This window comes from Drosophila erecta, unplaced genomic scaffold (genome assembly GCF_003286155.1).
Source record: "Drosophila erecta strain 14021-0224.00,06,07 unplaced genomic scaffold, DereRS2 tig00000055-arrow-pilon, whole genome shotgun sequence".
NCBI lineage: Eukaryota > Metazoa > Arthropoda > Insecta > Diptera > Drosophilidae > Drosophila > Drosophila erecta.
The window spans coordinates 13802542-13827306 of NW_020825200.1; the positions used below are offsets into that span (position 1 = coordinate 13802542).

A 24765-nucleotide genomic window follows, 5' to 3' on the forward strand; every position below is an offset into this window, starting at 1 on the left:
GCTGCATTATTAAAGGTGCCAAAAGGCTGAGATCCTTGTTCCATTGGGCTTTCGAGACCAGCAACACACTGTTGCAACTTTCGTACGCTTTGAGAAATAATTGACCCACCTTGAGATACACAAAACACACTTTTCAGAGCCAGTCATCTCAGCTCGGCAGAATGCACAATAAGTAGTTGTAAATAAATTAAGACCCCTGCAGAACGAACACAACTTCGCAGGCGAAAGTAACTAAGTTCCATGCGAAATGGAAATTAAATCTTTCAATTTTGCTGTGTGCATCAAAGGGGAATAACAAAGGCAATTACAAGGTCAACAAGTGTCTGTGTGGAGTGTGGATGCATGCATAGCAAATGCGTTATTTCGGCCTTTCCCCCTTTGTTCTACATGCCACGCCGCCTTTCGCCTTTCGCCACCCCCACCGCCCATCTGACATTGTGTGGCAAGGTCACCGATTGACATTGGCCAGGTGTTTCCTTCGCTGTGGCTCGATTTTGTTTTCGCTTTCCTTATCGATCTGCCACAACTGTCACAGCAAAATGGGTAATTCAATGTGAACCGATGATGACGCGTCTTCGACTTGTGTGTCATGTTCTGAAGAAAGACTGATTGATGCGCCACTAAACGCAAAAACATTGGGTATATTTTTAATGTTATATCTACTTATAGAGTAACTAGCCTCGCACAGAACCAAAATTAAATTGGAGCTTATGAAAGATTCCCTTTTATTAGGTATTCTATACATAAATGAATGGTAGCTCCCACTGAAGCTTGTACACCTATTCCAAGAACAATATATGATGGCAAATATTGATGGAACGAATGCCATTTCTTATTCAATTAAATGCGATGCCTTACCTGGAAAGACGTGTGTTGACACAGCAATTGTAGCCGAAATTGGAAACTCACGTGCCTAGGTGTTAACTGTGTCTTACTGGTCCATCCTCGAGCGCCACTTTTCCTCTTTTCCCAGTGATAAGCCGAAAGATAACTTTGATACGGCACGCAACTTTGAATCCTGCCAAGTCCCAGGAGGCAAATTCGTAAACAGATTCCGCTGACTGAAGACGATTTAGCTCGCTACCTGGCTAAATGTGTGTGTGTGTGTGTGTGTGGGTGTGATGTCCTGGAAATCTGCGTGAAATCGTCGGCTATATGCAAATCGTTTGATATCGAACTTTCGAGCTCTGCGCTGCCAAGTGGAATTTAAAATGCGAGCAGGCGTAAATATTTTTTTAATTGAGAAGGCCGTGAAGGGATAATGAAATGTATCTGCATCTGATTTGATGTATCTGACTCAATGACACACGTGTCACTTAGCATTTTTTAATGATGTGAGGCTGCTTTTATTTATGGTCAGACAATCAGAGCAGCTCTCAAAGGAAATGGGAAAAAGAAAATGACTCAGCTGTGCGCCACCAATTAAAACTTGGTAATGGAAGGGGTTAAGAGTGCAGGGACTCTGGTTGCAGCCATGGCAATTTCCACAGGGCGTAATGCAATTAAGAGTGTCACCAGCGAAATGGCTAAGGAAAGTGGAAGGAATTCTCAAGTCCGGCCGACTTGGCAACATGTGCGATCCCACTTTTCTAAGAACCTTTTATTAATAAGCCTGCCTGCTGGCCAAACTTTGTCTGTGGCGTTTTAATCTTTAATGGTTGATTATGTATGCACAAGTGGCAGCGGCGGAAGCTGTCCCACAAGTGAGCATCAGCCTTTGCAACCGACAGGAAACACAGCCCAACTTCGTCCATCCACCCTTTTGATTCCTATGGTCCTGGGTTCCTCGTCTCCTTGGTGCTTTGGTGCTTTGGTTGCTTGGTTCTCTGGTTCCTGTGCTCCTAGGTTCCATTTCACCCGTCGTCGATGTCTACTTGTGTACTTTGCAGTCGGCGGAAATTGCTTTGTCAACGCTGCCAGTGTGGGAAATTCAGGCCAGACTGCAACAGAAGGTCCTGCAGGAGGTATAAGCTGCTGAGGTCCTGCAGCTCGCCACATGGCTGACTGATGTCATAGATGCGCAAATTAAAAGTAATGACAACGGAGATTTCCCAGTTAGAAGTGCAAATTGGGTTGCTCTGGCTTTCAAATGGGCTACAACTCTTTAGTCAGCCAATCAATAATCTATCTATTTTATATGCCCCTATATTTAATCCAAAGGATATAAGTATTATTATATATAGTGTATTTCATGTGAAAGAGACTTGGAAACTGTGCAATTTAGAACTTGAATAACCATGTTAAGAAATCAAAAACGTTGCGAAAGTTTCCTTTAAGCTTTCTGAATGACCTATGCCCTTGGGGAATTTGTCTCATAACTTTGTGAGCCACCTCGTTCACACAAGGGTATTCGGCAATCAACGCCTTTTTGCACCTTGATTGCAGTTTAATGCGACGCGAGGGGCAAGGGAAAAGCGCCACAAATCCAGCAGCGATCCCAGTGCCCATTCCGCATCTTCCATTCGCCGATCCAATCCGCAGAACGACATTAATCAGGGCAGTAAACGATGGCGCCAGTGGGTGGGGCATGACCAGAGCCATTACCATGGCAGAGTCGTTGATTTAGTTGCTTTCCACTGGCCAGTGGAACAGTCGTACCTGTTGCAATCGAGAATTTATCGATTTTCGCCAGAGGCAGGTCCTTGCGGTCCTTGCAAGCCGAGGCGCAAGTCCTGGCGGCGAGCAACAAGCGAGTGGAAGAAAAATGAAAATCGATTTCACGCTTAAATTGATTTCGTTTTTATTGCTCTGGCCATTTAATTTATGTTCCCCCGACAAAAGCTGACTGCTGTGCCAGCATGCCAAGGGATAACACAATGCAAAAAGGATCCCGATCCGACGGAAGGACTCCGAGTGGAATTCTTTGTTGCGTTACGCTTTGACAATATTAGCGCTTATAAATTTAAAATGCTTATAGGACTGGCAGCCAAGGGAGAGGCGTTTTTCTTTGTAGCAAAACAAGGAAACATGTCGACTTGTGGGCGGAAAACATTCCTTAGGCATCGAGGTGACGGCCCTAACAAGATGTCGCTGCTCCTCGTCCCGTTCGTCCTGTTTCTCCAGTTGCTGCTGTTCCTCCAGTTCCTGCTGCCCCTCCAGTTCCCGCTGCTCCTCCAGTTCCTGCTGCTCCTCCAGTTCCCGCTGCTCCTCCAGTGCCTCCTGTTCTTCCTGCCAGTGCTGTTGTTGCTGGCAACATTGATTTTCTGCTCTGCCACCAACTGCCACCTGCAGACTATACCAAACCCCCACCAAAAACCAAACCAAACCGAACAGAACCCTGCCTTTTGGACCCACGCACAACCATACATTATTTGGTTGTGAGTGTTGGTTTTCTTTTTTCCGGATAAAGAGTGAACAAGTGGATTCGCCACTAACTCCATCGTCCCATGTTGGAGAATTCTGTTGAGGTTTGCGGGCATATTTTGGCAAAAACGTTTTTCCACCAAGCCAAACAGAAAGTTATCGGGGTATATAGGGCTCTCAGGCGAATTTAATGGCCTTCAGAAATGCAGAACGAGAAACTAACAATAAAGGAAATAAATATTATTTAAACATCAACTATTTTTCAACATTTAAAAAATAAATAATATTTTTATAATAGGAACAATCTCTAAGAAAAAAGGATTATATTAAGCAGTATATAGCAGAAATTATAGGTTAGGGTACAATCCATGCCATAACTACCCGCTCATTAGTTTTCCTACAGCAGAGTAGCTCCATCGTTAGACATCCTGTGGCATCCTTTACTTCCTGCGACTGCCGTTGTCACTTTCAACACTCTGCCACCGCCTTTTGCAATTTGTTTCGAATTTGGCATTAATTTTTCACACGGGACTTGGGAAATTGAAATGTTGCCATAACGGAAAGTCGTTACGTAGATGGTGACGAGCCTCGGAAAATGCGGGGACGCTGGCAAATTGTGAAGGTTTTCTAGTTTCACTGAAGGCTTAAAATTCAATTAAAAGTTTATTAGTCAAGCAGGAGCAGAGACCAAGTTAACTCTGTGGCTTAAACTGTGTTAATCGAATGAAACTACTTAGGCCCAAAGTTTTCGAGCCAAACATTTGCCGTCAGCGCCGCCGTCGAGTGAGAAGCTCATAAAACACTGGGACCAGACTGGATAAGTACTTTGAAAGCAGCCGAAAATAAATATCCATTTCCAACTCCCACTCCGGGAACCATCTCATCTTTAATAGCGCTGGCATTCAATTTAATTGCCATCGCTTCCGAGGCTGATTGCTCCCAATTTCCAGCCACCAACTAGGCCCAGATCCATACGCCTGCTTTCTGGCCTGGTCGCCATGGCCAGGTGTTTGGCAAGTCGTTTGCCAACTTCAATCAACGGAAATTGAAACGCTAACGTCGAGCATCCATTTCATCCCTCAACAAAAAAACGTGCGAGCGATGAAATTGAAAGCAAGTTCGCTCCGCTTTATTCCCTGTACTATAGTGTGCCATTCAATGTATACATTTTGGACTTTGTGGCCATATCTATTCCGTCAGTTACTGTTTGCCCAATCCATAGCTGGCTTCATATTTATTTTATCGCCGGAATGGCGAATGAAAACCAGTCCGCACCTACTCACCCGCGTGAGTTTCCACCGAGGATAACGAACTTTTTGTTTATTTCCAAAGCCCAAACTGCAGAGAAAGAAGCGAGAAATTTAATTTAAAATACAAGCAGCTCGATTGGCAACAGTCTCCACCCAAGGGTGGCCCAAAAGAAGTGGCAAAAAATAAAACCGAATTGTTTACATTTCATGGCCCAACGCCAAAACCTTTGCGTGGCGGGTGACAGCATTGCGAAAAACAGGAAAAAATGAAACTATTTTAAGCGGATGGTCTATGGTGTTAAAAATACGATTCGGGCTTATGCTGATGGAGGGCGAAAAGAAGCACAGGGACTGCATTTATTTGCAGTTAATATAGGGAGAGAAAAACCTAAAATTAAATTCATTTCTTTTAAAGCTCGTGTAAAGTGCGCTCGAGCATATTTGAAAGGTTGAGCATTTTAAGAGCTCAAAGGGCATTTTTCGTGGCTCGATGGGTGCGCACTTTTCAGAAACATTTCACACATATTTTCCCTTCGATTCATTTACATCTCCAATGCAAAACCATATATAACCACACGTCAATGGGTGTATACAAATACCTCGTGCATGACGGGAGTTCATCTTTCCATCGAGCAGACCGCAACCTAATTGAAATTGTAGTAGCATCATCAATCATAGCCACATAACGTATACGCAGCGTATGCGCACTTCAGAGCCCGCCAGCATAAGCAATATTCTTATCAATTTACCAAAACACTCCACACCAGACCATAGCAGAGCAACTTGCTAGCCGACAGGCTCGATATAAATTATTATGGCAATCATCGGTGACTTTTATTCAGGTTCCGAGCCAGCTGGGAAAACCAAAAGGAAAATGCCCTGGCCAGTCGGAGAACGAGTAGCAGAGAAGGCGCAAAGCGCTGAAAAACAATAACACAGCAGGTGATATTTTTTATGGCCAGCTCGCGTAGCTTTTGGCTCCTTTTTGGGTACGTGTACTTTTTATGGCTTTCTCTTGTGGCGCCTTCAACGTGAACGAAACTGCCGGCCATTCATTAAGCATCCTTATTTCCTTTGCCTTCTGCGCGGGCTCGTGTAAATTTAATTTAAAGTAAACTTTTCAGCTGCAGCGAGTGAAACTTTTCACGCACAATAGGGGCGTGACTTGCTCGGCACTTAGCGGAAGCGCACCTGGAAAATGATGAAGCCCCGCAATAATCAGGTTCTACCATCGTTGTTGGCCTGTCGATGGCTGAGAAAACCAGTTTATCCGAATGCCGCGTTCGCACTTTGCATAATTTGCGGCCCCGGGCCACTTTTGACTCTTCTGAGCTGCGCCCTTACTTATCGAGGTTTAGTTTATAAATGTCCATAGACAGTTTTCCATTTGCCAGTCTCTGGCAATTTATCTGTAAATCTATGCGACAAAGAAAAACTTTCTGCTTTATACTTTCCCCCCATTTTTTCCGTTTTTACTCGTACTCAACCAACTTGTTGTGGGTGAGCGGAAATGTAGAATGGGAAAAGTGGTGTGCGAAGGGCATTACTGGGTGTGTCGCACTACGGAGGTCCTCATGGCCATCGCACACGCTAGAGAATTGTGTTCTTGGGGCGTGCCGGCCAAGTTAGTGTGTTGCTGCTTGGGTTTTAGCCTGGTTGCTCTACTTTCCTCCCCTTCGGCGCTGATAAAAATCTAGTAAACTTCGCGCCGCGTAATTGAAAGGCCAAAATGGATGGATGCACACCAGTTTTCGGTGGTTTTCGTTCAAACATGAAAATTTGGGCACTGTCTTGAATCATTGCCATTGCAAAAGTGTATGTTTTGAGCTCCCATTGCCTGCTCAGTAATAATGTTTGAAGAGCTTGGTTGGAATTTTCGCTGTGATAGTCCAAAAGCGAGTTGAGTTTTGTTTATCTTTTGAAAGTCCATTATAGATAGTTGACATTAGGAAAAACATTTAGTTTACAAGGGATAAAATAAACTTTTGCATAGACAAACTTATTTTAATTTAAATGTTGTCTGCTTCCTAAAAATGTGTAAAAGTTATATTACTAGATCAACATTATGTAGATGAAGTAATAGGACATTTTGACAAAATCACCTAAAACGATGCCATAAAAACATGATCCTAAGCAAGTTATTTTCGAACGGTGAAAATTAATTACAAAGTGAATAAAAGTCATAATCACAAAAAAACAACACATAAACCGATAAAAAGCACAAGCTCCTCTTCATATCACTCGCCAACGGTCCGGAATCAATCTTCATTTCGCTGTCACACGCTGCGTATACGTAGCATTTTTGCTGCTCCCTCTGTTTTATGGAACACAAATCAAATTTATGCGCTGGTCAACGATTTTGATGGCCCTCACTCGGCACTTCAGCCCCACTAACTTGGCCCGAACCGCCCACTCCACTGCTGCGCCCCTCGAACACTTGCTACGTGTTTGGAAAACTGATTCCACTGCAGCTGCTGGTTGATGTTATTATTATAACCATTCGCCACGATATGTGTATGGATGTGTATTTGGAAAAAAAGAAATCTATAGATTTGTATACATGTGACCTTTGGTGGTTCCTATTCCCATTTCCGCTGGAGGCTCCGTTCCCGATGCACACGTTGGCCCGGGCAAATTGAAATTGAATTGCGAACTTTAAAAAGTTTATGGCCAAAACGAGGCGAGTGGGCCAAGAGCGCACTTAGCGGGCCAAAAAGGGATATGGAGTGGCTTACTGGAGGATTCCTCCACGGCATAAATAGAAAAAGTTGTCTCCTTCCGCTCGACGTTCTCCTCGTTGGCAAGTTTTGTGGCAACTGCGTTGCCCGCAGGACTTTGGTTCCTCTACTTTGGCATCCTCGACTGTGTTCTCTATATCCTTGTACAGGATAACACTTACATGCATGTGCGTGTGTCTATTTGTTTGTGTTGTGTTTCAACTGTAATCAGACGCACACAAATAAACGAAAATTCATTTTTATTGTTGACTGCACTCAATTACTTATTTATTTATTTTTCTCCTGCTTAGAACTCGACGGCACGGGAAGGAGGGGAGTGGACTGCTGAAATGTGCGCAATGATTTTTATTCGATTTGTTTGCAAACTCATTTAGCTCAAAAGAGCGGGTTAAGGCGCAGGATGTTCGCTGGTCGATGGTCAGCCTGCGGTTTATACACGCCAGTTGAGTATCTTTATTGATATGTGGGCTATTAGGCAGACAGGCTCTGACCAATGAAGCGATTAGGGAAAACCTTTCCATCAATGGGCCTCAGCTTTTGAGATATTTCAGTTTGGGTAGGAACTAATACAGGGTGCTTTCTATTCACAAGTGGATTAATCAGTCCAAAGCAGAGTATTAGACATAGGTAAGCTTGAATGACAAAGCAGCTACAAGCATAAGATAATTCTTGTAAGATCCTATCTATGTGAAAGGATGGTTAGAAAGTATGCATTTAAGTAAAACTCTTTCTAAAATCACCCTGTACTGAAATCCCTGGCCAAAGGCCTGGGCAGTAAGTCATGCATGAAGAGAAACTCACTCGTCTTTTTCGTCAGTCTCTAGGCTCTAGGAGCATAAGGACCTCCGGTGAATTCAGCAGGAAGGATATTTGCCATGCCCCTGCAGCACAACCCCTTTCTATTCCCACTGTGTCATTGATTTCTGTGCTCAGAAGTGCTTGTAGATGTTGTTTGCTTTTTAAGCAGCCGACTTGACCAGGAAACGCCTCAGCGAATCCATGATTACATCTGGGCATTGGATTCAGGACTTACTGAATCCTTCGTGCCAGCACACAATTGCAATCATTGTGCCGCACATACGCACAGAATCGAATCGCACGCATAAATAATCAAAAAGATTCCGTGATATCGCAGAGCAAGTCAATAAATTAATGCTGAATGCAAAGCAAATCGATTTTCATTCGGCCCGTACAATATGTTGATTAATTTACAATGCGGCTGCTGAATAAGCAATGCACTTAATACACTCACAAATTATGAACTCATTTCGCATGCTGAAAATATGCTGAAAATGTGCTGAAAAGGCCCGAAAAAAGTTCAAACTTTTCGCTGCCCGGTAAATAATTAATTTATATTTCGCTGCCGAAACGACATGGGGAGAAACGAATGTGTGTGCATGCGGGCATATTTGGTCGAAAGGACGAAAGGACGAAAGTGAAGGGGGTGGGGCACTTGAGCCAAACTAATTAGGAGCAAAAATATAGTATTCTCGAGCTTGTTACTGTGGCTGCTGAATGTTTACCAGCTGCCGGCAGCAGTTGTTTTGTGGCACTTGCACTGAGAAAAACGGGTTTGAATGCTCTGCCTTTGGAATAAGTCTAGATTTTACACAACTTTCACATATATGGTATTTGGTTGCTGACCACTTTTCTTCCCGGTGTATGCCATACATCCTGCTTCCACGTTTGCTTTAGAATTAACCCAATAAAGTTTAAAGGCGGAGACCCTGCATACATACCGACGTATTCCCTCCGTGCCAGGTGAACTGCTGCCAAGTGCCTGGCAGCTCTTTAACACTCACTTACAGCTCTCAAGCTCGTGCCCAGGACCTTTAAGTGCATTAATACATAAAGTCGTCCTGCGACTTCCCAACTTCCTCCTCTTCGCAACCTGCCTCGTAAAGTCAAGTGGACTGACTGTGATTTAAGAGATCTCTGTATTGAAATCTCGCACGTAGCATCAGCTGGCCCGAGCTGTCACTTCTTGGATTCCGTATGCTGGAGTCAGGATTCTGGGCGACTGTGACCGAGGGGCATCAAAATAACACTCCGATTGCAGATGGCAGCTTTACAGTCCATGGTCCTTAATAAAACTTTTATATTGCATGTCAGTTCGGGAGAAGGGAGCCAGGAAAATGGGAAAAATATATGAAAGGTGGTGGAGTGGCAACGGATAAGTTGGACGAAGTTCGCTGCTCTTTGCTCGAGCAGCGAGTTGCTTCAACTAAAAGCACTTACATTAAATTGAAACTATGCTATGGCTAAAAATACTATCAAATAGTATTTAAACTATGGTTTAATTATGGTGATTAAGTGCATTTTTACCCACAAACACGCACTTAAAAATTAAATATGTTTCCATGATAATCGACATTTAAATCGGTCATACAAATTTGATATTCATGAACGCCTTTTGAGCGAATCAAATAACTGGGAACATAACAATATATTCATTAATTTATCCATTTCATTTCCACCACTAAAATATTCACTGTACACCTTAATGACGTTGATGAATATTTAAGCCATTTACGTATTAATTACATTTGAGCACATAACTCATTTCGGAAGTGCATCGCAATCAACGTTTTATTTTTTGTCAGCTTTAAAAGCCTCTCGTTGGAATTAATTCGACTTCCTTTGCGTATAAAAGTTTCCCCAACTGACGGGAAAATCGATCGGGCGGGATGGGTGTTATCCTTTTGGCTATCGGCATCTCTTTGCCGGCAATTCAATTTGGACAATTTTCATGCTAGCCTACGATTGAAAGTGCAGCAAAGTGGCAAAGTGTTGGCCAATTGCCTTTAAATATTCCCCCTGGCAAACATTGATTTATGTGTGTGTGTGCGTGTGTGTGTGTGCGATTCCTTGCCAAGGACTTTCGTGTCTGGCTAAATTCGAAATATGAAATTCCAATTGCAAGTCCGGAGCAGAATCCGCTCACCGTTTGCAGCTGATGGCTGCAATCCCTTGGGTACTCCGAGTCCTGGGGATCCTGCAACGGGATTAACATTTGTGATTGCAAAAGGGGTGTAGGGTGGGGCGCAGTCGGGAAACGGGATAACGTCTTTCAGGATTTTCCTGCTGCCTCAACGAGGCCATACAATTGGCCAGCGATTGTTGCTGCTTAGCCCTGTCATTGTGGCCACTCTTGTTCGCTGGCAATCGAAGGTGGGCAGCTGGGCAGGTGGCAGGATGCGCTGGGAGGGAAGGGGCGTGGTCGTGCGGTTTCCTGTTCATGGCAAATGCGAATGCCATTGAGTTGTGGCGACAGTTTGCCCATTTCATCGCCAGTTTGCAAGTGAAAGGCCCGGATAATTGGTTTCTTGCGAGGTGACTAAATGGAAAGTTCTATTATTTAATGAAATATTCCCGACTCGGCTGGCCATTTCCTTACCTTTTGGCCCCATCGCATGTCTGGCTGCAGTACATGCATTAGCCATCTGATTTATGTCCTGGGATAAACATGCAAATGACCCCCACGACTCGGCACAAATGGTGGCTTTATTTTTTTAATTATTAAACAGCGTCGCGGTCTGGCAAGTTATATATGTATGTCAACGAACTTGCTCATTAAGCCGAGCTGAAGGCAATCAAAACTTTTTCTTTGTGTTTTTTTTTTTTTTTTATTTATTTTGAACAAAAACTTTAGGCCCGTCAATTATGGTGCTTTCGGTAATTCCTGTCAAGTTTGCCGGCTGCTTGATTCACCAATGGCTTTTACTCTTTAGCTGCCATCTGACCGGCAATATTCCCCGGGGGCATTTAGGACATCTCATTAATGGCGCTTGGAGATGGGCGCCTAATGCCTTTAGTACGGCGGATTTTCCCCCAGGTCGTCCTCGCGTGTCCTTGACATAATTTACAATTTCAATAACATTGCCAGTGCGTCTAAGCTGGCGAGATGTCGTGCAATTTATTTAAGCATTATCCTTTTGGCACAACTCCTTTGTCGTAAGTCGCAATCATCATTGTCATCACGACGATGACGAGCGGAGGCTGTGGGCGGTGAACGACACGCGCATTTGTCATCATTAAGGGTGGTTTGCAGGACTAAAAATTAGTCCTCGGCTGCCGGAAAGGAAAGTGGAGACCGGGCAGGGGTATCCTTGGTCCAGGATACGATTTATGCGTGTGCAGTTCTACTCAAGAGTCACGCCCCGACATTCGTTGTTGTTGCTGCTGCTCATTATGGCTTAAAAAATGTTGAGCACGTCGACGCTTGTTTGCATGAAAATCGTCCTGCCGCCGTCCGTTGTCCCTAGTCCGTGGTCCATCGTGGTCTCTCGCTCTCATTCTCGTCCTGTCGTGGACAGGAAAACACTTGAAGCCAGTCGCTGGGGTCCAAGCAGCCCTGCTCACCACTGCGGCCACTTGATAGTCAGCGCTGACATCTCATTATGGCTGTCTGCCCGTCACCAGTGCGTATGCGTGATGTCTTGCTGCCGTCTCCAATGGCCCGCTTTTTCCTTGGCTGTTACACTTATTTTTGTGCTGGCAAAATGTCTGCAGCGCGAATTATTTTTATGTGTCATTGAGGACCAATTTCTGTGTGCTACTTATATACCTACATGCACTTCCTTTGCCATAGAAAATAGACTCTGTACATCTCACTAGCATGTGACGGGAAAATATGAAGTGAAAGCAGGAAAAGAGTCTATGTGCAAGACATTTTTCAATCTGGTTGAAGATAATCTACTTAAGAAAAAAGTTGTGCATATTTTAGAAATTCTTTAAATGCTATGAATATTTTACATTTTATCACTGCAATGCATACGAGTATAATGAATTGGTTGTACATGTGTAAATCACTTAAAATATTAAATTCTGTGAGCACACAAACAAGCTCAAACTGCAGAAATTGGAAGAGCTCGTTAACTATTTGAATTCAATAGTGGCAATTGTTTGCTTGTGTAGTAAGTTTGGCTCAGAGGTAATTTAAGCAATCACAAGCTGTGAAATTTGCAGGGAGATTAAAATATCTTTGGGCAGCCTTAATTCAGATCAATCAATGGTGAATATGTAAAATGCAAATAATTGTGCTGTAGATGCGCACGAAACATAAAATACATCCACAATGCTAATACATTAATTGCATTACACAAAGAAAAATATAATTACACATAAATTGAATCAAATTAAACTGACTGTGAAATATGCCTTCCCATATACTTGCAACAATGAGTAGGACTTACATATCCTGACCGCTGCCCGGAGAATTTTCATTTCCAGATTCCCAGAATTCCTTCCCTCCACGCATATATCTTTCGCTTGGCCCTTAATGCAGCCAAGTCAATCATGGCCCACTTGACCACAGCCACTAAATCACTTTGAATGAGCCCGTTTCTCTGTGTGCTGGCCAGGCCCAAGCCACTTATCAGATGTTTATCTTGGTAGGGAGTACTCAGGGACTTTGGCATGGGCCCAGTTTGTATGTACGTCGGTCCTGTACAATCTCTGCCCTGCATGTTGACAGCGACATTTACATAGCGCACATCCCTGTGGGCGTGGCAAAATCAATTGCATTGTTGCCAAAGAGCAGCGGGATGGGGCAGGATGGGATGTTTGAGAAGTCGCTGGAGCCACTGACAGCACATTAACCCGCAGACAGACAAAATACACAAGGACGCATGCATTATTTATTAGCATTTTCCGCTCGAAAGACAAAGCGGCGCAGAAGGATCCTTGGGGCCCCAAACAAAGGCAACTTTCGAGGAGCTGCCGAAAAAGTGCTCAATCAGCAGGTCGAATGAATCGCTGACTGACTTCGTTCCTACGCACGAATTGACACTTGAGATGGATTAGCATGACGCCTCAACGGCCCGAAAACCGGGCTAAAAAGGGAGGGGCACAGGCCTCGGGGTGGGACGCAATAAATCAATGCGATTGGAAATTTACAATCCCGAGAATGCGCAAAATTCAAATGCTCCTTCACGTGGGCAAAACTTATAAGGATGAGCTTTTAATCACGCATAACCACTTAAAAAAGTTGAAGCATAAACTACCTAAAATGAATATAATTAAATGAAGGCTTGGTGTAGCTGGCTAATAGCTTGAGCAATCATAAATACAAAACTTAATAAAATCTTATGTTGTGGAACAAAAAAGATTCATTGCCTGCTTTAAAAATGTCCATTAATAAACATTAATAATCCATTAATCTCAATTACACATACTCGTATAGGTCGCCTTGTTTTATTTTATTCATGTAATGTAACATACAAACTGAAAAATGTTTCAAATCAAAAATGAAACGATAACAATATGTACGTAACTACTTTAACAACTTTCCACCAAAAGGTTTTTCCTCTTACCAATTCTCAATTCCATCAATCCTTTGTTATCGTTCATAGCCGAGAAAGCAAGTGAAAGCCAGTGAAAGCAAGAATCCATTATGGCGAGTTTCCTAAAAAACGTGTTGTGTCTTGTGGTCGCAGTTGGGCGTTAAATTGGAACAGCTGTTCTAAGTTGTTAGCCTGGTTGGCTGGCAGTCGACTTTGGCTCATTTAGTCCGGATCCGCGGCACTGGAAACTAGCCACTTTTGTTGTCTTCGCCGGCTCATTTTCCTTTTCTCGTCATGCCATTTTCCGTTTCCGGCGGTTCCGCCTCCTGCTTTTTGATATCACAGTGGGAGCAACAACAATTACGCAGCGTTTTCCCATTATTCCGTAAATTATGAATTAGCTGTGAGTGGGATCCTTTCGCCGCCAACGCATTACCAACTCCGTTGCCATTATGTCCTTCAATTCAACCCAACCAATGCTAATCCTAAGTGCGTTTTCCGCCAGGTCCTTTATAATTCATTTAGTGGATCTCTGTCAACGTTGATTTAAAATTAACGAAAACCCCAACCGTAAGTGTTGGTGTTGGCTCACATAAAGATGGCTGTGCCTAAAGTTAATTAACCAATTCGAGTATAGCAACAAAAGACGAAGAAATGAAATCGCTGATTTTAACAATAACATTTACATAGTATACTCAACATCCCATTTATATATTTACACAGTTACCTTCTAGTATATTTCGAATATTTTTTCTTCATATTTTGCTTACCAGTGTATTCGTATTTTTGGAGCACTTTAGATCCTGACAACTTTCCAGGCAGGTCCTTCATATCCTGTCCCATGTTAAATGCTTTGTCGTACATCAAAATTATGTCGGCATTTATTAATGAGCTGTGAATGTGATTGATGCGAGTGTTGTTGGCCCTGTTCATTATTTCACTCAGAATTTGGCTGCTGTGCACAGCTGCAATGGTGGGGCATTCGACTATAATGTACGCGTACATATATTGGAAGCTTTAAATTATATTGCATGCAATTTACTTAATTCAGGATGAAGTGAAGCGAAATGAATCAAAATGAAATAGAACGAGTGCCGTTCTGCGACTGCCCTCCGCAGTTTTGCATTTCTCTTCACGATGTTGTGATGGCAGGATTTTCTGGGAAACAGAAGGAATGAAAGAACCAGGTAGATAGTCGAGTACTGGATTAAGGATAATCTGAGGAGGGGTCTACAGTAGAGGAAGTTTAAATCTTTAAGTTCGTATCTGAAACATAGCAAACTTAAAGTTTTCCATTTTCTATTTTCATTTTTACTTGCTTGACTATTTAGGATCAGTCATTATTTCCGTCATTAAAGTGGGGAAGGAAACTAAATTGTATTTGCTTTTTTCAACCTTGTCATCCAAACTACCAAGTCCCAGCAGGCGGCTTACTTTCCTTGGGGTAAATTGCAGTCCAGCACATCCTTCCTGTTTATGTATGGATCCCATTTTCATTTCCATCTTCCGCACAATCCTGTTTTTCCGCTTCGTACTCGAAATCCCCTGGCACTCGAGGCAAGAATAAATATATATAAAAACTGAACGAGGTAAATAAGCAAAGCTTCTTGGCTGAGTGTGAATGCAAAAACAGAAATCCAGCTTAGCACTCCCCAAGTTTGTTCAACAACCCGTGCAACGCAATAGAAATCAGCAATTCAACTGGCAGTGTTTCAAGCACAGCATCTAATTTGGCAGAAAAACGTCCCCAATCGCTGCATTCCCATCGCCGTCCTGCATTTTGGTGTAGTGTAATTACACCTAGTCAATTAGGCAAATCATTACAGCCCATCTGGGGAGCTGAGCCAACAATGGGCAAACAATGAAGCTTAACAGGCATCCTGTGTCGGTAAACCAGACCGGTCCAAAAATACTCGTACTTCATTAACCTGAGCGAGAAACTCTCTGAAAGGGTTCCAAAAAGCTGGGATTTGGCTGGATTTTGGTGCCTGGTGCATTAAAAGTGCATTACGCCAGCTGCAGTGTGGGTGGTGGGTGGTGGGCGAGTACGTCAGAGGAAACACAACAGACAACAAACTAAGTGAAACAGATTGCAGCTGCAGGATCTCAAGCACCTAGCTCCTCCTCCCACACCGCACGAACCCTGCACAATTTAAATTAATTAAGCTGCCAGGGGTAGGAGAAGGCAAGACATTGTATCTACTTTAAATGCAAGCCAAGCCTCTACTTATATTAGGCATACGCACTGTGGTGCCAGAGTGCTTAGCCCATTAGCCATCTAGACACCAGGACAAACTCGGAAATATCTGGCTAAATTTCCTTGGGATGGAATGGTAATGAGTTAAATCATTTTTCACTTCCTAAAATGAAGTTTTATAATGCACTTTGGGCTCTGATTGAGGAAAGCATCCTATTGCATGCATGGTGCATTAGATTAGTATTCTAATTAATTAGTTAAAAGAGACGTGGCTTATAATATTAAGAATACTGAAGGAATGTGTTAATATTATTATTAATATTATTAATATTATTCTGCACGGATCGATGGCTCGAACACAGCTGATTAAGGGGTTAAGCATACGCACCGTGTTCGAGGTAACCCAACGATAATGGCATTTTAGCACCTGACATAATTAAACAATCAAGGACCACCGCCGCTTCCCCGGTGAAGGGATCCCAGGGATTAGGTGTCGGCTTCATAATGCGAGCGCTTGACCTTCGGCGGAGGAGCGTGGAGTGAATCCAAGAATCCGGCAAGATGGATACGCACACATAGAGGGCGATGTTTGCAAGGACCTGGCAAACATGAGCAGGGATACACGAGCACACACACACACACACACACACAGCCACATGGAGGGCACTAAAATGCGCTTATGAGTTTTTGCGGCAACCTCGACAAGCTCGGCAACAACACCGACAACACCAACAACAGCAACACCACCACCAGCAACAACTTAAATATGCAAATATTTGCACAATGGCAATGCAAAGACAAGATGGGAAATAAGGGGCGAAAGGGTGTTGATGATGCCACACCACCACGAATCCCCCACCTCGTCATCATCATGGGGCCCGAATCATCCAACCGTTTATGATTTACTATATACTTATTATCGTCCATCAGACCCAGCGACTGTGGCACCGCTTTTTTGGCTTAATCCAGTCGAAAACCGAAATTGAAACGACTCCGTGCACATTATAATATCAATTTTGGCCAGCACACACATAATGACTGCAATTAAGTCGGGTTGGTTGATGGGACATTTATGACATTTTCCCTTTTTGGGGAGTGGGAAATTTTCGAGTCGCTGTTGTTTTGCTCGATCATAGATCTGGTGTAGGTATATTTGTATTTTTGTTGATTTCATGTTTTTATATTTACATATTTATACATTATTTTTCAATAATAATTTATTTCTAGGTAGCTTTATGCGTAATCATGAGATTTTATTACAAATGCAATTAAAATACGCCTGTTTTTAGTTTCAAATTTTTAAGATAATATTTAACTATATATTTTTTTATATATTTATTGTTTACAGTTCGGATAGTAAAAAATTATGTGTCACAATTAAAATTACAAGATTTAATTAAATGTTTATTTATGTGATCTTATTATTATGTAAATCAGCTGTCCAACAAATAGAATGTAATTTAAGAGCGGAGCAGAGCATCTCTCAAAAATTTAATTTCATAAAGAGAGCAAAAAATGCTATTTATCTTAAAAGCTCTTATAATAAACTCTGCCTCTCTAAGCACAGCTTTTCACCACAGGGAATGCTTTCTTAAAAGTTTTAGGAAAAGCTGCCTGCTTGTTGGTTTGCAGGGCCGATAAAAGATGGCGACTACAGGCAGGGAAAGAAGCTCAACATCTATTTTAAAAAAGTATATTCTCCCAATAGTATTTATAAATGATAAATTAATACCTCATTGAAAGAATGTAAGCTGTTTAAGTGTGTGCATTTAAATATTGAACACTGGTTTCATAAAATTTAGCGGTTCCGATAAAACAAATTTGGTTTTTACCAGAAAGTTTGCTTGTTTTTGCTATATTTTTAACTATAAGCCCGAAATTCAAAACCGATGTTGTTAGGAAGTTAGAAAATACATATACAGCTTAAGTTGCGGGTTAATATAGCCAATAAAATCACGGCTCAGCTCTGCCAGCGTTTTCAGCTGGAATTCGGCGCACCTATTTGGCCAGTATTTAACCGCCCGTTGACAATCGGGCGATAAGGAAAAAATGAATATGGCTAACTAGCCGTCAAGTGGTGTCAAATAATAGTTTGGTGGCAATGGTTAGACTTTTGATATGGCATCGACGCAGCGGTAATTCTGGTACTGCCGCTCATTAGGCAAAACATCGAAAGTTGCTGCGATCCACAATTTGTATCGCCCGCTGATCGACCGGCTCATTGAATTAAATTTAATTGGAGCCCAGGTAAACAGTCACTCAGTCAGTCAAACATTCGGCGGTCGCTAAAGGCTTCTCCCCGCCTCAAACACGCGCTGCCCAGCCATAAAAACGGATTCGAATCGGATCGAAACGAATCGAATCGGATTGGATACTCCTCGCCCCCTTGCTGACCAAAAAACAAAATAAAATAGATATCCCCGCAATCTGCGCATGCGTGGCGCGCATATTTCATGGCAAGGCGATAATTAATGCAGCCAAAAACTGAAATACAAAGTGTCTCTAGTTGTTGCTGTCCAAAGTTGCGGGGTATAAAAAGTCCAAATATTACTTTTATTAAATTTGCACGTTTATGGATACGCTACATGAAGTTGTTTGAGGCGGCGCTTTAATCGATTGCCCATATTATGTATTCATTTATTCGAAAAAGAAAGTTTGTTGACTCAGAATAAGTGAAGAGCTATTTTGTGCCAAAGATCCTGACTGTTTGCATTTACTTTTCTTATATTTCCTAGCTTTTCTTGACTGCGAAGTTTCATTCAAAAAGTTTATACTTTATTCGCAAGTGCAATTAAGAGCAGTTGAAGGCGAAGCCCTTTCGTGTCAGCAGAATTTGATTTTCTGGCTAATCAATCGGCTCCGTAGGGCAGTCAACAAATCGGTCGATTGCAACCAGAAATTGCTTTCATGTCTGTCAACAGGTTTTTGACGTTCAACTCTCCCGTGCCGAGCGGTTCAGAGGGGCAAAAGTATCTAGATAGCGACTGCAGCGCGGCTCAAAAATCTGCGCATGATGATTTATTGCCGGTGGCCCGCTTTTGGCATTTGACGCATTTGTGCAACATGCGTTTTGACATTTAAAGCTGATTTGTGTGAAATTCGAACGAACAGGCAGCAACATCTCGCTGCGAATTAGTCTTTTGATTTTATTTGTATTTTGCACCTCGCATTTGACGCTTGTCTAGTTCCAATTTTAATTAGAATTTGTTATTGATTTAGTTGTTGATTTATTAATAGCAGTGATTAAGTGCACGGCTCCAGACGCTGCGACTGTGGCGCCCGCAGCTTATTTGCCTGGCACGCAATGCCAAGATCTGATCCGAATCGGGCCAGATCCGAGCTCCGAGCCTGTCCAGTTTTGGGCAAGCCCCAAACCAGCTTGGCCAGCGTGGCCAGCACGCACCACCAGCACCTCGGCACCACCAGCACCACCAGCACCACACGCACCACTCGGTGGTTGGGCAGCTGCAGAAGTCCAGCGTCGCTTAAGCTGATCACAAGGCTCCGGTCGCGTATCGGTGCAGCATTTAAATCCGCTGATAAAGTTGAACAAGCCCGAATTAGATACAATAATTAATCGGGAGACCGGCAAAAGCCTATGTAGTTTCATAGTTTCGATAACCCTGAGGTGAGTGCGGACTGTATAAATTCTGTGTCTGCTTTTAAATTTGTCATAGATATATTAATATTCAGCACTATGCCATGTTGAATCAACAAAAAGATGTAAATATGAGCCACAACAATCGTATTTCCAATTGGTAGTTTTGAAATACCTACCCATATAACATACACCAAAAGCAGAACAGATGTAATTCAATAACTCAGTTCAAATTTAAGCCAAGCCTAACCATACTTTCCCTGCAACTCAACTTATCTGATTGGCATCCATGGTGCTCATAACTTTGGCCGACTGGCCCAGTCTTGGAATTCAGCAATTAGCATTGGCATAATTATTGCAAACCAAGTCGGAGCTTCCCAAGCCCTTCACTAATTGGTCTACCTAATTGTTAGTCCCAAGCGCAAACCCCTTTTCCCGCAGATATGCCATTCCATGGGCTCAACGTTGCGTATGAGCAATATTTACATTTGTGCAGCTGTAAATTGCATTTTGCACTGCTCTGCATAGCCGAAATTTAATTACGTATTTGCCGAGCACAAGTCATAAACATTGAGTTAGCCGAGAAGCCAAATATTTAATGGATGAAATCATGAACTTAAATTCAATTTCTGAATGTCGGGTACAGTCTTGTGAATTCACACATTTAAATGCAGTTGTTGCTAAATACAATTTTCAGAGCGTTCAAATCTTGACAGTGTCCGTTGATGTGTGTAATGCAATTTGTCATGCACTTGATCAGTTTAGGAAATGCAGCTGAACAGAAATTTTATTTGACTTTTAACACATTTACTTCGAAAGATTTTCGGTTCTTTTAGCGCTCAAGGCCAATCTAATTTTCTGGCAAACAAGATTTTTGTCTATTATTTCCTGAAAAGGAGCGACTTTTCGGCTTTTCAGTTTATATTGAGTATGCAAACTTAATCATCCCAAATACAGATGTTACCATAATATTTGTTTGGGCATCTACGCAATCGAACTTTGAACATTTTGCAATACGTTTGTGCGGTAAATTTAAACATGAAAAATGTATATTTGTTCAATTGAATTCAATAGAAGCTTGGTTTTTTATTAAAGAAATATAATATTAGACCTTAGCTATTAACCAAATGAACACATTTAATAATCATGGGAATGAGGATACTATTTGAAGAAGCAACCTTTAATAAATATTAAATGCTGAATGGACAACAAGCAGAGACTAGCAAGGACCTTCTAATCTTTCCGTTGCGGACTTCCTGTATTAATCGGATGCTAGAACGTCTATTAATTATAGGATATGTTCACGCAATGCCGCAATCTCATGTTTCCCTCAATTAATTCGGATTGCCTGACTGCTACATTACTTGAGCCTAATGATTCCACCCCCATGCAAAACAGGATTTTTCATTCGAAATCCTCGATAAGTCTGCTATAATTATTATACATATTACAACTGTTTTGATAACTGTTCTCCATCTGCTTCCTTTCAGGTAAGTCGCTGAGATACTTTGTGCTGCTTAAAATCTTCGAAGGGCTTTGGGTATTTTTGGTGCCAGGTAAGTCAGCCCCTAAAAGCAAATTATATGCAAAACAAAGGGAGTGAACGACGGGCAGGAACTGAGAAAGGAAGTTGCAAACACTTGTACAACTTAAGGGAAACAAGAAATTTTTAGAATATTTTTATCTCCAAGGCGCTTCAAAAAAGGGGGCGTAAGTGTGTGCGTGCTGGGGGTTTATTTTATAACGGTGTCGGTATGATTATGTATGCACCAGTGTGTGTATATGGTGCGTGTGTGTGTGTGTGCTGGCCCCAAGGGTCGCCCTGCTGAAAATGCTTTTCATTTTGTTTTGACTCCCGAGCAGCAGCAGCTGAAAAAACGCCCAATTGTGGGTGGCAACCTGTTGAAGGCGCCCCTCAGTAAACAACAAAAAAGCCAAAAAAAAGGCGAAAGCCATGCTCCGAAAGCGAAGCCATAGGAGAGCAGAGAGCCATCGATTTTGGGAGCGGGAAAAGCTGGCGGAAAATATTGGGAAATTATCCGACACGTTCCAGTTTTCAATTCCTTATAAAAAGGAAATTATGGAACATGCTAAATACACTAATAAATATATTTTATTGCCCACGAGTATTACTCCATATAAGTTGACAATTTTATTAGTATTTTAATATCCAAAACAATGGTATAGATTCAGCATATCTTAGGAGCTTTTTGGCGCACTAGGTAAAATATAAAATATATAAATAAACATTTAAAATAAATGCAACATCTTTGTAAAATTGTAAATTTTTGAAATACTGCTATAAGTAAAATATTTCCCAAAATTAAAAGAGATTTCAAATCGCAGCTTTCAGCAACGTTCTCCAGCTTTTCTTACCACAAGCTCTTTGGCTGGCCGAGCTTTAAGCCAATTTCCCCGTGAAAACAGCGGGAAATGGCGGCGAGCTTGGCGAATTTTCATGCGCAGATTTCTTCGGGGCCTGAAAGCTTTTTGGTGTGGGCCAATATGGTTGTTGTTGCTGCTTTGGGACGGGTTGGACACTCGTGTGTGTGTGTGTGTGTATGGGTGTGTGCGGTCTCTGTTTTGGATCTCGGTGTCTCCGTGATTCCGCCGCTGCTATCAACTCCGAATCCGAAAAATCCAGTTCCAGTTTATCCACAGCAGGCAGCATGTGCGGACGTAGTGCTGCACCTGCTCCGCATTTTCTTATCGCGTTCGCGTGCTTTCCATCTGAGCATCACCATCCGCCGGCTAATCGTGTGTTTATCGCAAGCAGATCGGAAACTCAGTTATCGAAGCTAATTTCCGTGTGAACAGTGCTGTTCTGAAATCCATTAATCAGTAATAATAATAATAAGCATTATAATCATTATAATCACTTGAACAAGTGCATAACCAAACGAGTGTCTTTCGCTATTTTTTTTTGTAAATTTCGGTTTGTGGAACTTTTCGTTTATCATTATCAAAGCGTACACGCCCATGCCTATAATTTGTTATTTATGCAATTGACTTTTTATCTCCCTGTTAGCTTTATTACGCCTTCACACACCCATCATAAAAAAAAAAATTGAAGATAAATATATATCTCTGTATATTTTCACTAATTTTATTTGATTTATGTTCAATGCAATCAGGCGAATGCAATTTGTCAAACTAGCAACAACAAATCGATTGTATCAATTACCAAGCTCTGCCCCTCGCAAATAAAACAAATAATTTTGCAATCCAAGTGTAAAATATGGCACAACGAGAATTGTTGCTAATCAAATTTATATATCTGCGCTACCGATTCGCTTGGGGGACGGGGAAATCAGACTGTCAGATTTGACGTCATTATATTTGCATAAATAAATACAATAATCCATGCCACTCCATTAAAAAACACTTAAAAGAAATAAATAAATTTATACAAATGATTAACGCAAATCTGATTCTCAATATGCTGCGCGGCCTCGTTTATGATATCATAAAAAGCTAGTAAATACAATAATAATATCGCTACACGCATTCGAGGGCCTCAGATTTATGCGTACTTTATGGCAAAATTTGTTCGTCGACAGAAACGGAAAATGAACTTCCTCAATGGTTAACACATTAATGCTCATCCAATGGGCTGACATAAAAATTTCCAATAATACGTGAATATTAAGCATTTGATTTTCAATCATCCACTTTTATTCGATGTGTAGTCGACGAGACATATCGTCAAAATCACATCTAAATGTTGCAAAATGTTTATACAAATCGCAGCAAACTGTGGCCACATCATTTTGCCGCTTTTATACACAAACATATGTACGTACGTACTTCAATGCAAACAAAGTTGAAAAACTTTTGGCCACTACCGCCACCCCTACCTACCACTCCCCCTCCAATTCTAGTGCTGATCAAAGCCAACTGCGCACCGGACGCACGGAGTCGAAATCGGCATCCAACAAAATATATTTGTAGTTGGCCGAAAATTCACATCGTTTGCATTCAGCCACACACACCTAACGGATGCAGTATGAGCAGCACACGCACGCCACAAAAAGATACCGAGATACGAAAGTATCTAGCACGTTTTCAGCATTTCGCCTACGTCACGCCGCCAAAAGCCGACTTGGCCTATGTATTCGAATAGTAATATCGTAGATACACGTATATATAGATATTCTTAATTGCCCGCAGCAATTGTCGCCCCCGAAAATTGGCACAGTGGTCGGCACATGAAATCGATCCCACTGTGCGGCGATCAAATCTATCGTTTTCGTTAGGCAAAACTCTAGGCGACTGGAAAATACCCTATTTCGTTTCAGGATTTCCTGAAAAATATTTTTTTTTATTAAATTTTACGTTATTTTTGTAACGTGAAATCGCTAGTCGAGCCCATACTTATCTTACAGACTTTTTACAACTCGGAAACGTATACTGTCTGATATGCAACATTATTACTATACAAAAAATGAATATGAAAGCCCGAGAAAAACTGGCCAATGACCTGATTATGAAAACCTGTTAAAAGTTACACTTTATATAATTTATTCATTTCCACAACCTAAGAAAAACTTATTTCCCTTTCTCATTACGCCATTGACTACAGTAGAAAAATAGGGTAAATTTAAATTTTTATGGCCTACAATATTAATATCTTAGCTAAAAATATGCATAAAATTATATCATCTATTTCGTAGATATGGCTTATTTATAAAACATTTGCGAATGCAAATAAATAAATACTTAGATATTTTATAAAATAAATATTTATACATGTTAAATATATAATTGATTTGACACAATGTTGAGAATTTTTAGAACGCATTCTTACAATCGTAAAACTGCATGAACCAGTGAAAAAATATAAAATGTTGCAAGACAACCGAAGTTATTAAATGTTCTATTAAAGTGTATTTTAAAGAGGGCACGGAATTTTTTAAAAGTATCTCACACTCTTAGTTGTTGTGAAAACACACTTCCTTCTCCTGCACTTCGGCGCAGAATTGTAATTACTGCCATTGCATTTGCAAAAATTTGCAATGAGAGAACGCTCGCTGAATAGCTTTGTCGCAGCTCTCGGATACTGGTTGTCATTCTGGTTGGCTTGCCATTGTCGATGTCCACTTCTAATTTGGACTATTGTTAGACATGGTCAAGATCCAGTCCAGCAGCTGCGAGATGCGGCAGGCGAAAAAATGAGAAAATAAGTCGCGTCGAGGTTTTAAAGTGTCTTGAAGTGGACAGCTGGTCGAGTGTTTGCTTTGGGCCAACATGCCAAGTTGGCCAGCTAATTGCGCCCATGCCCAGGGGATCAATTAGAGCCAGAGCCAGAGCCAGGTAGTGCACTCGCGATTCGACTAGGCCTAAATGGTGGACAAGAAATCAAATACGTTGGTATTGGAATGCAATTCAAACGGAG

General features: G+C 41.8%; 1 protein-coding gene across 3 annotated transcripts in view; it reads left to right on the top strand.

The window, feature by feature from the left end:
- Positions 1–24765, top strand: part of LOC6542743 (calcium/calmodulin-dependent 3',5'-cyclic nucleotide phosphodiesterase 1) — a 116451-nt gene that overhangs the window by 29432 nt on the left and 62254 nt on the right. Inside the window, exon 1 of one of the 3 annotated variants that reach the window (XM_015158963.2) lies at positions 21989–22211. The exons of 1 other annotated variant lie outside the window; for it this stretch is intronic. The gene's annotated coding sequence lies outside the window, so the exon portion shown is untranslated. Of the gene's footprint in view, positions 1–21988; positions 22212–24765 lie in introns of those variants that run through there. One more of the 3 variants, XM_026978967.1, reaches the window with a different exon arrangement.